We start from the raw sequence: 14,922 nt of genomic DNA on the forward strand, positions 1-14,922 counted from the left end.
AAAGACTTGGCTGGTCCATCAGTGAAGGAAGACTTGGCTGGTCCATCAGTGAAGGAAGACTTGGCTGGTCCATCAGTGAAGGAAGACTTGGCTGGTCCATCAGTGAAGGAAGACTTGGCTGGTCCATCAGTGAAGGAAGGCTTGGCTGGTCCATCAGTGAAGGAAGACTTGGCTGGTCCATCAGTTAAGGAAGACTTGGCTGGTCCATCAGTGAAGGAAGACTTGGCTGGTTCATCAGTGATGGAAGACTTGGCTGGTCCATCAGTGATGGAATACTTGGCTGGTCCATCAGTGAAGGAAGACTTGGCTGGTCCATTAGTAAAGGAAGACTTGGCTGGTCCATTAGTGAAGGAAGACTTGGCTGGTCCATCAGTGATGGAAGACTTGGCTGGTCCATCAGTGAAGGAAGACTTGGCTGGTCCATCAGTGAAGGAAGACTTGGCTGGTCCATTAGTGAAGGAAGACTTGGCTGGTCCATCAGTGAAGAAAGACTTGGCTGGTTCATCAGTGACGGAAGACTTGGCTGGTCCATCAGTGAAGGAAGACTTGGCTGGTCCATCAGTGATGGAAGACTTGGCTGGTCAATCAGTAAAGGAAGACTTGGCTGGTCCATCAGTGAAGAAAGACTTGGCTGGTCCATCAGTGATGGAAGACTTGGCTGGTCCATCAGTGAAGGAAGACTTGGCTGGTCCATCAATGATGGAAGACTTGGCTGGTCCATCAGTGAAGGAAGACTTGGCTGGTCCATCAGTGAAGGAAGACTTCGCTGGTCCATCAGTGAAGGAAGACTTGGCTGGTCCATCAGTGATGGAAGACTTGGCTGGTCCATCAGTGAAGGAAGACTTGGCTGGTCCATCAGTGATGGAAGACTTGACTGGTCCATCAGTGATGGAAGACTTGGCTGGTCCATCAGTGATGGAAGACTTGGCTGGTCCATCATTGAAGGAAGACTTGGCTGGTCCATCAGTGATGGAAGACTTGGCTGGTCCATCAATGATGGAACACTTGGCTGGTCCATCAGTGAAGGAAGACTTTTCTGGTCCATCAGTGAAGGAAGACTTGGCTGGTCCATCAGTGATGGAAGACTTGGCTGGTCCATCAGTGAAGGAAGACTTGGATGGTCCATCAGTGATGGAAGACTTGGCAGGTCCATCAGTAAAGGAAGACTTGGCTGGTCCATCAGTGAAGGAAGACTTGGCTGGTCCATCAGTAAAGGAAGACTTTTCTGGTCCATCAGTGAAGGAAGACTTGGCTGGTCCATCAGTGAAGGAAGACTTGGCTGGTCCATCAGTGAAGGAAGACTTGGCTGGTCCATCAGTAAAGGAAGACTTGGCTGGTCCATCAGTGAAGGAAGACTTGGCTGGTCCATCAGTGAAGGAAGACTTGGCTGGTCCATCAGTGAAGGAAGACTTGGCTGGTCCATCAGTCAAGGAAGACTTGGCTGGTCCATCAGTGAAGGAAGACTTGGCTGGTCCATCAGTGAAGGAAGACATCAGTGAAGGAAGGCTGTCCATCAGTGAAGGAAGACTTGGCTGGTCCATCAGTGATGGAAGACTTGGCTGGTCCATCAGTGAAGGAAGACTTGGCTGGTCCATCAGTGATGGAAGACTTGGCTGGTCCATCATTGAAGGAAGAGCTGGTCCATCAGTGATGGAAGACTTGGCTGGTCCATCAGTGATGGAAGACTAGGCTGGTCCATCAGTGAAGGAAGACTTGGCTGGTCCATCAGTGATGGAAGACTTGGCTGGTCCATCAGTAAAGGAAGACTTGGCTGGTCCATCAGTGAAGGAGGACTTGGCTGGTCCATCGGTGAAGGAAGACTTGGCTGGTCCATCAGTGAAGGAAGACTTGGCTGGTCCATCAGTGAAGGAAGACTTGGATGGTCCATCAGTGATGGAAGACTTGGCAGGTCCATCAGTAAAGGAAGACTTGGCTGGTCCATCAGTGAAGGAAGACTTGGCTGGTCCATCAGTAAAGGAAGACTTTTCTGGTCCATCAGTGAAGGAAGACTTGGCTGGTCCATCAGTGATGGAAGACTTGGCTGGTCCATCAGTGAAGGAAGACTTGGCTGGTCCATCAGTGAAGGAAGACTTGGCTGGTCCATCAGTGAAGGAAGACTTGGCTGGTCCATCAGTGAAGGAAGACTTGGCTGGTCCATCAGTGAAGGAAGACTTGGCTGGTCCATCAGTAAAGGAAGACTTGGCTGGTCCATCAGTGAAGGAAGACTTGGCTGGTCCATCAGTAAAGGAAGACTTTTCTGGTCCATCAGTGAAGGAAGACTTGGCTGGTCCATCAGTGAAGGAAGACTTGGCTGGTCCATCAGTAAAGGAAGACTAGGCTGGTCCATAAGTGAAGGTCACTTAACTGGTCCATCAGTAAAGGAAGACTTGGCTGGTCCATCAGTGAAGGAAGACTTGGCTGGTCCATCAGTAAAGGAAGACTTGGCTGGTCCATCAGTGAAGGAACACTTAACTGGTCCATCAGTGAAGGAAGACTTGGCTGGTCCATCAGTAAAGGAAGACTTTTCTGGTCCATCAGTGAAGGAAGACTTGGCTGGTCCATCAGTGAAGGAAGACTTGGCTGGTCCATCAGTGAAGGAAGACTTGGCTGGTCCATCAGTGATGGAAGACTTGGCTGGTCCATCAGTGAAGGAAGACTTGGCTGGTCCATCAGTGATGGAAGACTTGGCTGGTCCATCAGTGAAGGAAGACTTGGCTGGTACATCAGTGATGGAAGACTTGGCTGGTCCATCACTTGGCTGGAGTAAAGGAAGACTTGGCTGGTCCATTAGTGAAGGAAGACTTGGCTGGTCCATCAGTGAAGGAAGACTTGGCTGGTCCATCAGTGATGGAAGACTTGGCTGGTCCATCAGTGAAGGAAGACTTGGCTGGTCCATCAGTGAAGGAAGACTTGGCTGGTCCATTAGTGAAGGAAGACTTGGCTGGTCCATCAGTGAAGAAAGACTTGGCTGGTTCATCAGTGACGGAAGACTTGGCTGGTCCATCAGTGAAGGAAGACTTGGCTGGTCCATCAGTGATGGAAGACTTGGCTGGTCAATCAGTAAAGGAAGACTTGGCTGGTCCATCAGTGAAGAAAGACTTGGCTGGTCCATCAGTGATGGAAGAATTGGCTGGTCCATCAGTGAAGGAAGACTTGGCTGGTCCATCAATGATGGAAGACTTGGCTGGTCCATCAGTGAAGGAAGACTTGGCTGGTCCATCAGTGAAGGAAGACTTGGCTGGTCCATCAGTGAAGGAAGACTTGGCTGGTCCATCAGTGATGGAAGACTTGGCTGGTCCATCAGTGAAGGAAGACTTGGCTGGTACATCAGTGATGGAAGACTTGACTGGTCCATCAGTGATGGAAGACTTGGCTGGTCCATCAGTGATGGAAGACTTGGCTGGTCCATCATTGAAGGAAGACTTGGCTGGTCCATCAGTGATGGAAGACTTGGCTGGTCCATCAGTGATGGAAGACTAGGCTGGTCCATCAGTGAAGGAAGACTTGGCTCGTCCATCAGTGATGGAAGACTTGGCTGGTCCATCAGTAAAGGAAGACTTGGCTGGTCCATCAGTGAAGGAGGACTTGGCTGGTCCATCGGTGAAGGAAGACTTGGCTGGTCCATCAGTGAAGGAAGACTTGGCTGGTCCATCAGTGAAGGAAGACTTGGATGGTCCATCAGTGATGGAAGACTTGGCAGGTCCATCAGTAAAGGAAGACTTGGCTGGTCCATCAGTGAAGGAAGACTTGGCTGGTCCATCAGTAAAGGAAGACTTTTCTGGTCCATCAGTGAAGGAAGACTTGGCTGGTCCATCAGTGATGGAAGACTTGGCTGGTCCATCAGTGAAGGAAGACTTGGCTGGTCCATCAGTAAAGGAAGACTTGGCTGGTCCATCAGTGAAGGAAGACTTGGCTGGTCCATCAGTGAAGGAAGACTTGGCTGGTCCATCAGTAAAGGAAGACTTGGCTGGTCCATCACTGAAGGAAGACTTGGCTGGTCCATCAGTAAAGGAAGACTTTTCTGGTCCATCAGTGAAGGAAGACTTGGCTGGTCCATCAGTGATGGAAGACTTGGCTGGTCCATCTGTGAAGGAAGTCTTGGCTGGTCCATCAGTGAAGGAAGACGCTGGTCCATCAGTGAAGGAAGACTTGGCTGGTCCATCAGTGATGGAAGACTTGGCTGGTCCATCAGTGATGGAAGACTTGGCTGGTCCATCAGTGATGGAAGACTTGGCTGGTCCATCAGTGAAGGAAGACTTGGCTGGTCCATCAGTGATGGAAGACTTGGCTGGTCCATCAGTGATGGAAGACTTGGCTGGTCCATCAGTGAAGGAAGACTTGGCTGGTCCATCAGTGATGGAAGACTTGGCTGGTCCATCAGTGAAGGAAGACTTGGCTGGTCCATCAGTGAAGGACGACTTGGCTGGTCCATCTGTGAAGGAAGACTTGGCTGGTCCATCAGTGAAGGAAGACTTGGCTGGTCCATCAGTGAAGGAAGACTTGGCTGGTCCATCAGTGAAGGAAGACTTGGCTGGTCCATCAGTGAAGGAAGACTTGGCTGGTCCATCAGTGAAGGAAGACTTGGCTGGTCCATCAGTGAAGGAAGACTTGGCTGGTCCATCAGTGAAGGAAGACTTGGCTGGTCCATCAGTGAAGGAAGACTTGGCTGGTCCATCAGTGATGGAAGACTTGGCTGGTCCATCAGTGAAGGAAGACTTGGCTGGTCCATCAGTGAAGGAAGACTTGGCTGGTCCATCAGTGAAGGAAGACTTGGCTGGTCCATCAGTGAAGGAAGACTTGGCTGGTCCATCAGTGATGGAAGACTTGGCTGGTCCATCAGTGAAGGAAGACTTGGCTGGTCCATCAGTGAAGGAAGACTTGGCTGGTCCATCAGTGAAGGAAGACTTGGCTGGTCCATCTGGTCCATCAGTAAAGGAAGACTTGGCTGGTCCATCAGTGAAGGAAGACTTGGCTGGTCCATCAGTGAAGGAAGACTTGGCTGGTCCATCAGTGAAGGAAGACTTGGCTGGTCCATCAGTGAAGGAAGACTTGGCTGGTCCATCAGTGGAAGGAAGACTTGGCTGGTCCATCAGTGAAGGAAGACTTGGCTGGTCCATCAGTGAAGGAAGACTTGGCTGGTCCATCAGTGAAGGAAGACTTGGCTGGTCCATCAGTGAAGGAAGACTTGGCAGGTCCATCAGTGAAGGAAGACTTGGCTGGTCCATCAGTGAAGGAAGACTTGGCAGGTCCATCAGTGAAGGAAGACTTGGCTGATCCATCAGTGAAGGAAGACTTGGCTGGTCCATCAGTAAAGGAAGACTTGGCTGGTCCATCAGTGAAGGAAGACTTGGCTGGTCCATCAGTGAAGGAAGACTTGGCTGGTCCATCAGTGAAGGAAGACTTGGCTGGTCCATCAGTGAAGGAAGACTTGGCTGGTCCATCAGTGAAGGAAGACTTGGCTGGTCCATCAGTGAAGGAAGACTTGGCTGGTCCATCAGTGAAGGAAGACTTGGCTGGTCCATCAGTGAAGGAAGACTTGGCTGGTCCATCAGTGAAGGAAGACTTGGCTGGTCCATCAGTGAAGGAAGACTTGGCTGGTCCATCAGTGAAGGAAGACTTGGCTGGTCCATCAGTGATGGAAGACTTGGCTGGTCCATCAGTGAAGGAAGACTTGGCTGGTCCATCAGTGAAGGAAGACTTGGCTGGTCCATCAGTGAAGGAAGACTTGGCTGGTCCATCAGTGAAGGAAGACTTGGCTGGTCCATCAGTGATGGAAGACTTGGCTGGTCCATCAGTGAAGGAAGACTTGGCTGGTCCATCAGTGAAGGAAGACTTGGCTGGTCCATCAGTGATGGAAGACTTGGCTGGTCCATCAGTGAAGGAAGACTTGGCTGGTCCATCAGTGAAGGAAGACTTGGCTGGTCCATCAGTGAAGGAAGACTTGGCTGGTCCATCAGTGAAGGAAGACTTGGCTGGTCCATCAGTGAAGGAAGACTTGGCTGGTCCATCAGTGATGGAAGACTTGGCTGGTCCATCAGTGAAGGAAGACTTGGCTGGTCCATCAGTGAAGGAAGACTTGGCTGGTCCATCAGTGAAGGAAGACTTGGCTGGTCCATCAGTGAATGGAAGACTTGGCTGGTCCATCAGTGAAGGAAGACTTGGCTGGTCCATCAGTGAATGAAGACTTGGCTGATCCATCAGTGAAGGAAGACTTGGCTGGTCCATCAGTGAATGGAAGACATCAGTGAAGGAAGACTTGGCTGGTCCATCAGTGAAGGAAGACTTGGCTGGTCCATCAGTGAAGGAAGACTTGGCTGGTCCATCAGTGAAGGAAGACTTGGCTGGTCCATCAGTGAAGGAAGACTTGGCTGGTCCATCAGTGAAGGAAGACTGGCTGGTCCATCAGTGGAAGACTTGGCCATCAGTGAAGGAAGACTTGGCTGGTCCATCAGTGAAGGAAGACTTGGCTGGTCCATCAGTGAAGGAAGACTTGGCTGGTCCATCAGTGAAGGAAGACTTGGCTGGTCCATCAGTGATGGAAGACTTGGCTGGTCCATCAGCTGGAGTGAAGGAAGACTTGGCTGGTCCATCAGTGAAGGAAGACTTGGCTGGTCATTCAGTGATGGAAGACAGTGGTCCATCAGTGAAGGAAGACTTGGCTGGTCCATCAGTGAAGGAAGACTTGGCTGGTCCATCAGTAGTAAAGGAAGACTTGGCTGGTCCATCAGTGAAGGAAGACTTGGCTGGTCCATCAGTGAAGGAAGACTTGGCAGGTCCATCAGTGAAGGAAGACTTGGCTGGTCCATCAGTGAATGAAGACTTGGCTGGTCCATCAGTGAAGGAAGACTTGGCTGGTCCATCAGTGAAGGAAGACTTGGCTGGTCCATCAGTGAAGGAAGACTTGGCTGGTCCATCAGTGAAGGAAGACTTGGCTGGTCCATCAGTGAAGGAAGACTTGGCTGGTCCATCAGTGAAGGAAGACTTGGCTGGTCCATCAGTGAAGGAAGACTTGGCTGGTCCATCAGTGAAGGAAGACTTGGCTGGTCCATCAGTGAAGGAAGACTTGGCTGGTCCATCAGTGAAGGAAGACTTGGCTGGTCCATCAGTGAAGGAAGACTTGGCTGGTCCATCAGTGAAGGAAGACTTGGCTGGTCCATCAGTGAAGGAAGACTTGGCTGGTCCATCAGTGATGGAAGACTTGGCTGGTCCATCAGTGAAGGAAGACTTGGCTGGTCCATCAGTGATGGAAGACTTGGCTGGTCCATCAGTGATGGAAGACTTGGCTGGTCCATCAGTGATGGAAGACTTGGCTGGTCCATCAGTGATGGAAGACTTGGCTGGTCCATCAGTGAAGGAAGACTTGGCTGGTCCATCAGTGAAGGAAGACTTGGCTGGTCCATCAGTGAAGGAAGACTTGGCTGGTCCATCAGTGATGGAAGACTTGGCTGGTCCATCAGTGAAGGAAGACTTGGCTGGTCCATCAGTGAAGGAAGACTTGGCTGGTCCATCAGTGAAGGAAGACTTGGCTGGTCCATCAGTGAAGGAAGACTTGGCTGGTCCATCAGTGAAGGAAGACTTGGCTGGTCCATCAGTGAAGGAAGACTTGGCTGGTCCATCAGTGATGGAAGACTTGGCTGGTCCATCAGTGAAGGAAGACTTGGCTGGTCCATCAGTGAAGGAAGACTTGGCTGGTCCATCAGTGAAGGAAGACTTGGCTGGTCCATCAGTGAAGGAAGACTTGGCTGGTCCATCAGTAAAGGAAGACTTGGCTGGTCCATCACTGAAGGAAGACTTGGCTGGTCCATCAGTAAAGGAAGACTTTTCTGGTCCATCAGTGAAGGAAGACTTGGCTGGTCCATCAGTGAAGGAAGACTTCGCTGGTCCATCAGTGAAGGAAGACTTGGCTGGTCCATCAGTGATGGAAGACTTGGCTGGTCCATCAGTGATGGAAGACTTGGCTGGTCCATCAGTGATGGAAGACTTGGCTGGTCCATCATTGAAGGAAGACTTGGCTGGTCCATCAGTGATGGAAGACTTGGCTGGTCCATCAGTGATGGAAGACTAGGCTGGTCCATCAGTGAAGGAAGACTTGGCTGGTCCATCAGTGATGGAAGACTTGGCTGGTCCATCAGTAAAGGAAGACTTGGCTGGTCCATCAGTGAAGGAGGACTTGGCTGGTCCATCGGTGAAGGAAGACTTGGCTGGTCCATCAGTGAAGGAAGACTTGGCTGGTCCATCAGTGAAGGAAGACTTGGATGGTCCATCAGTGATGGAAGACTTGGCAGGTCCATCAGTAAAGGAAGACTTGGCTGGTCCATCAGTGAAGGAAGACTTGGCTGGTCCATCAGTAAAGGAAGACTTTTCTGGTCCATCAGTGAAGGAAGACTTGGCTGGTCCATCAGTGATGGAAGACTTGGCTGGTCCATCAGTGAAGGAAGACTTGGCTGGTCCATCAGTAAAGGAAGACTTGGCTGGTCCATCAGTGAAGGAAGACTTGGCTGGTCCATCAGTGAAGGAAGACTTGGCTGGTCCATCAGTAAAGGAAGACTTGGCTGGTCCATCAGTGAAGGAAGACTTGGCTGGTCCATCAGTAAAGGAAGACTTTTCTGGTCCATCAGTGAAGGAAGACTTGGCTGGTCCATCAGTAAAGGAAGACTTTTCTGGTCCATCAGTGAAGGAAGACTTGGCTGGTCCATCAGTGAAGGAAGACTTGGCTGGTCCATCAGTAAAGGAAGACTTGGCTGGTCCATCAGTGAAGGAACACTTTACTGGTCCATCAGTAAAGGAAGACTTGGCTGGTCCATCAGTGAAGGAAGACTTGGCTGGTCCATCAGTAAAGGAAGACTTGGCTGGTCCATCAGTGAAGGAACACTTAACTGGTCCATCAGTGAAGGAAGACTTGGCTGGTCCATCAGTGAAGGAAGACTTGGCTGGTCCATCAGTGAAGGAAGACTTGGCTGGTCCATCAGTGAAGGAAGACTTGGCTGGTCCATCAGTGAAGGAAGACTTGGCTGGTCCATCAGTGATGGAAGACTTGGCTGGTCCATCAGTGAAGGAAGACTTGGCAGGTCCATCAGTGAAGGAAGACTTGGCTGGTCCATCGGTGAAGGAAGACTTGGCTGGTCCATCAGTGAAGGAAGACTTGGCTGGTCCATCAGTGATGGAAGACTTGGCTGGTCCATCAGTGAAGGAAGACTTGGCTGGTCCATCAGTGAAAGAAGACTAGGCTGGCCCATCAGAGATGGAAGACTTGGCTGGTCCATCAGTGAAGAAAGACTTGGCTGGTCAATCAGTGAAGGAAGACTTGGCTGGTCCATCAGTGAAGGAAGACTTGGCTGGTCCATCAGTGAAGGAAGACTTGGCTGGTCCATCAGTGAAGGAAGACTTGGCTGGTCCATCAGTGATGGAAGACTTGGCTGGTCCATCAGTGATGGAAGACTTGGCTGGTCCATCAGTGAAGGAAGACTTGGCTGATCCATCAGTGAAGGAAGACTTGGCTGGTCCATCAGTGTTGGAAGACTTGGCTGGTCCATCAGTGAAGGAAGACTTGGCAGGTCCATCAGTGAAGGAAGACTTGGCTGGTCCATCAGTGAAGGAAGACTTGGCTGGTTCATCAGTGATGGAAGACTTGGCTGGTCCATCAGTGAAGGAAGACTTGGCCGGTCCATCAGTGAAAGAAGACTTGGCTGGCCCATCAGAGATGGAAGACGTGGCTGGTCCATCAGTGAAGAAAGACTTGGCTGGTCCATCAGTGAAGGAAGACTTGGCTGGTCCATCAGTGAAGGAAGACTTGGCTGGTCCATCAGTGAAGGAAGACTTGGCTGGTCCATCAGTGAAGGAAGACTTGGCTGGTCCATCAGTGAAGGAAGGCTTGGCTGGTCCATCAGTGAAGGAAGACTTGGCTGGTCCATCAGTTAAGGAAGACTTGGCTGGTCCATCAGTGAAGGAAGACTTGGCTGGTTCATCAGTGATGGAAGACTTGGCTGGTCCATCAGTGATGGAATACTTGGCTGGTCCATCAGTGAAGGAAGACTTGGCTGGTCCATTAGTAAAGGAAGACTTGGCTGGTCCATTAGTGAAGGAAGACTTGGCTGGTCCATCAGTGATGGAAGACTTGGCTGGTCCATCAGTGAAGGAAGACTTGGCTGGTCCATCAGTGAAGGAAGACTTGGCTGGTCCATTAGTGAAGGAAGACTTGGCTGGTCCATCAGTGAAGAAAGACTTGGCTGGTTCATCAGTGACGGAAGACTTGGCTGGTCCATCAGTGAAGGAAGACTTGGCTGGTCCATCAGTGATGGAAGACTTGGCTGGTCAATCAGTAAAGGAAGACTTGGCTGGTCCATCAGTGAAGAAAGACTTGGCTGGTCCATCAGTGATGGAAGACTTGGCTGGTCCATCAGTGAAGGAAGACTTGGCTGGTCCATCAATGATGGAAGACTTGGCTGGTCCATCAGTGAAGGAAGACTTGGCTGGTCCATCAGTGAAGGAAGACTTCGCTGGTCCATCAGTGAAGGAAGACTTGGCTGGTCCATCAGTGATGGAAGACTTGGCTGGTCCATCAGTGAAGGAAGACTTGGCTGGTCCATCAGTGATGGAAGACTTGACTGGTCCATCAGTGATGGAAGACTTGGCTGGTCCATCAGTGATGGAAGACTTGGCTGGTCCATCATTGAAGGAAGACTTGGCTGGTCCATCAGTGATGGAAGACTTGGCTGGTCCATCAGTAAAGGAAGACTTGGCTGGTCCATCAGTGAAGGAAGACTTGGCTGGTCCATCAGTGAAGGAAGACTTGGCTGGTCCATCAGTGATGGAAGACTTGGCTGGTCCATCAGTGAAGGAAGACTTGGATGGTCCATCAGTGATGGAAGACTTGGCAGGTCCATCAGTAAAGGAAGACTTGGCTGGTCCATCAGTGAAGGAAGACTTGGCTGGTCCATCAGTAAAGGAAGACTTTTCTGGTCCATCAGTGAAGGAAGACTTGGCTGGTCCATCAGTGATGGAAGACTTGGCTGGTCCATCAGTGAAGGAAGACTTGGCTGGTCCATCAGTAAAGGAAGACTTGGCTGGTCCATCAGTGAAGGAAGACTTGGCTGGTCCATCAGTGAAGGAAGACTTGGCTGGTCCATCAGTAAAGGAAGACTTGGCTGGTCCATCACTGAAGGAAGACTTGGCTGGTCCATCAGTAAAGGAAGACTTTTCTGGTCCATCAGTGAAGGAAGACTTGGCTGGTCCATCAGTGAAGGAAGACTTCGCTGGTCCATCAGTGAAGGAAGACTTGGCTGGTCCATCAGTGATGGAAGACTTGGCTGGTCCATCAGTGATGGAAGACTTGGCTGGTCCATCAGTGATGGAAGACTTGGCTGGTCCATCATTGAAGGAAGACTTGGCTGGTCCATCAGTGATGGAAGACTTGGCTGGTCCATCAGTGATGGAAGACTAGGCTGGTCCATCAGTGAAGGAAGACTTGGCTGGTCCATCAGTGATGGAAGACTTGGCTGGTCCATCAGTAAAGGAAGACTTGGCTGGTCCATCAGTGAAGGAGGACTTGGCTGGTCCATCGGTGAAGGAAGACTTGGCTGGTCCATCAGTGAAGGAAGACTTGGCTGGTCCATCAGTGAAGGAAGACTTGGATGGTCCATCAGTGATGGAAGACTTGGCAGGTCCATCAGTAAAGGAAGACTTGGCTGGTCCATCAGTGAAGGAAGACTTGGCTGGTCCATCAGTAAAGGAAGACTTTTCTGGTCCATCAGTGAAGGAAGACTTGGCTGGTCCATCAGTGATGGAAGACTTGGCTGGTCCATCAGTGAAGGAAGACTTGGCTGGTCCATCAGTAAAGGAAGACTTGGCTGGTCCATCAGTGAAGGAAGACTTGGCTGGTCCATCAGTGAAGGAAGACTTGGCTGGTCCATCAGTAAAGGAAGACTTGGCTGGTCCATCAGTGAAGGAAGACTTGGCTGGTCCATCAGTAAAGGAAGACTTTTCTGGTCCATCAGTGAAGGAAGACTTGGCTGGTCCATCAGTAAAGGAAGACTTTTCTGGTCCATCAGTGAAGGAAGACTTGGCTGGTCCATCAGTGAAGGAAGACTTGGCTGGTCCATCAGTAAAGGAAGACTAGGCTGGTCCATAAGTGAAGGAACACTTAACTGGTCCATCAGTAAAGGAAGACTTGGCTGGTCCATCAGTGAAGGAAGACTTGGCTGGTCCATCAGTAAAGGAAGACTTGGCTGGTCCATCAGTGAAGGAACACTTAACTGGTCCATCAGTGAAGGAAGACTTGGCTGGTCCATCAGTAAAGGAAGACTTTTCTGGTCCATCAGTGAAGGAAGACTTGGCTGGCCCTTCAGTGAAGGAAGACTTGGCTGGTCCATCAGTGAAGGAAGACTTGGCTGGTCCATCAACGATGGAAGACTTGGCTGCTCCTTCAGTGAAGGAAGACTTGATTGGTTCATCAGTGAAGGAAAACTTGGCTGGTCCATTAGTGAAGGAAGACTTGGCTGATCCATCAGCGATGGAAGACTTGATTGGTTCATCAGTGAAGGAAGACTTGGCTGGTCCACCAGTGAAGGAAAACTTGGTTGGTCCATTAGTGAAGGAAGACATGGCCGGTCCATTAGTGAAGGAAGACTTGGCTGGTCCAACAGTGAAGGAAGTCTTGGGTGATCCATCAGTGAAGGAAGACTTGGCTGGTCCATCAGTGAAGGAAGACTTGGCTGGTCCATCAGTGAAGGAAGACTTGGCTGGTCCATCAGTGAAGGAAGACTTGGCTGGTTCATCAGTGATGGAAGACTTGGCTGGTCCATCAGTGATGGAATACTTGGCTGGTCCATCAGTGAAGGAAGACTTGGCTGGTCCATTAGTAAAGGAAGACTTGGCTGGTCCATTAGTGAAAGAAGACTTGGCTAGTCCATCAGTGATGGAAGACTTGGCTGGTCCATCAGTGAAGGAAGACTTGGCTGGTCCATCAGTGAAGGAAGACTTGGCTGGTCCATTAGTGAAGGAAGACTTGGCTGGTCCATCAGTGAAGGAAGACTTGGCTGGTCCATCAGTGACGGAAGACTTGGCTGGTCCATCAGTGAATTAAGACTTGGCTGGTCCATCAGTGATGGAAGACTTGGCTGGTCAATCAGTAAAGGAAGACTTGGCAGGTCCATCAGTGAAGAAAGACTTGGCTGGTCCATCAGTGATGGAAGACTTGGCTGGTCCATCAGTGAAGGAAGACTTGGCTGGTCCATCAGTGATGGAAGACTTGGCTGGTCCATCAGTGAAGGAAGACTTGGCTGGTCCATCAGTGAAGGAAGACTTGGCTGGTCCATCAGTGAAGGAAGACTTGGCTGGTCCATCAGTGATGGAAGACTTGGCTGGTCCATCAGTGAAGGAAGACTTGGCTGGTCCATCAGTGATAGAAGACTTGACTGGTCCATCAGTGATGGAAGACTTGGCTGGTCCATCAGTGATGGAAGACTTGGCTGGTCCATCATTGAAGGAAGACTTGGCTGGTCCATCAGTGATGGAAGACTTAGCTGGTCCATCAGTGATGGAAGACTTGGCTGGTCCATCAGCAAAGGAAGACTTGGCTGGTCCATCAGTGAAGGAAGACTTGGCTGGTCCATCAGTGATGGAAGACTAGGCTGGTCCATCAGTGAAGGAAGACTTAGCTGGTCCATCAGTGATGGAAGACTTGGCTGGTCCATCAGTAAAGGAAGACTTTGCTGGTCCATCAGTGAAGGAAGATTTGGCTGGTTCATCAGTAAAGGAAGAATTTTCTGGTTCATCAGTGAAGGAAGACTTGGCTGGTCCATCAGTGATGGAAGACTTGGCTGGTCCATCAGTGAAGGAGGACTTGGCTGGTCCATCGGTGAAGGAAGACTTGGCTGGTCCATCAGTGAAGGAAGACTTGGCTGGTCCATCAGTGAAGGAAGACTTGGCTGGTCCATCAGTGATGGAAGACTTGGCAGGTCCATCAGTAAAGGAAGACTTGGCTGGTCCATCAGTGAAGGAAGACTTGGCTGGTCCATCAGTAAAGGAAGACTTTTCTGGTCCATCAGTGAAGGAAAACTTGGCTGGTCCATCAGTGATGGAAGACTTGGCTGGTCCTTCAGTGAAGGAAGACTTGGCTGGTCCATCAGTAAAGGAAGACTTGGCTGGTCCATCAGTGAAGGAAGACTTGGCTGGTCCATCAGTGAAGGAAGACTTGGCTGGTCCATCAGTAAAGGAAGACTTGGCTGGTCCATCAGTGAAGGAAGACTTGGCTGGTCCATCAGTAAAGGAAGACTTTTCTGGTCCATCAGTGAAGGAAGACTTGGCTGGTCCATCAGTAAAGGAAGACTTTTCTGGTCCATCAGTGAAGGAAGACTTGGCTGGTCCATCAGTTAAGTAAGACTTGGCTGGTCCATCAGTAAAGGAAGACTTGGCTGGTCCATCAGTAAAGGAACACTTGGCTGGTCCATCAGTAAAGGAAGAATTTTCTGGCCCATCAGTGAAGGAAGACTTGGCTGGTCCATCAGTAAAGGAAGACTTGGCTGGTCCATCAGTGAAGGAAGACTTGGCTGGACGATCAGTGATGGAAGACTTGGGTGGTCCATTAGTGATGGAAGACTTGGCTGGTCCGTCAGTGAAGGAAGACTTGGCTGGTCCATCAGTGAAGGAATACTTGGCTGGTCCATCAGTGATGGAAGACTTGACTGGTCCATCAGTGAAGGAAGACTTGGCTGGTCCATCAGTGAAGGAATACTTGGCTGGTCCATCAGTGAAGGAAGACTTGGCTGGTCCATCAGTGAAGGAAGACTTCGCTGGTCCATCAGTGAAGGAAGACTTGGCTGGTCCATCAGTGATGGAAGACTTGGCTGGTCCATCAGTGATGGAAGACTTGGCTGGTACATCAGTGATGGAAGACTTGGCTGGTCCATCAGTGATGGAAGACTT

This window comes from Cherax quadricarinatus, chromosome 1 (assembly GCF_038502225.1).
Source record: "Cherax quadricarinatus isolate ZL_2023a chromosome 1, ASM3850222v1, whole genome shotgun sequence".
NCBI classification, from domain to species: domain Eukaryota; kingdom Metazoa; phylum Arthropoda; class Malacostraca; order Decapoda; family Parastacidae; genus Cherax; species Cherax quadricarinatus.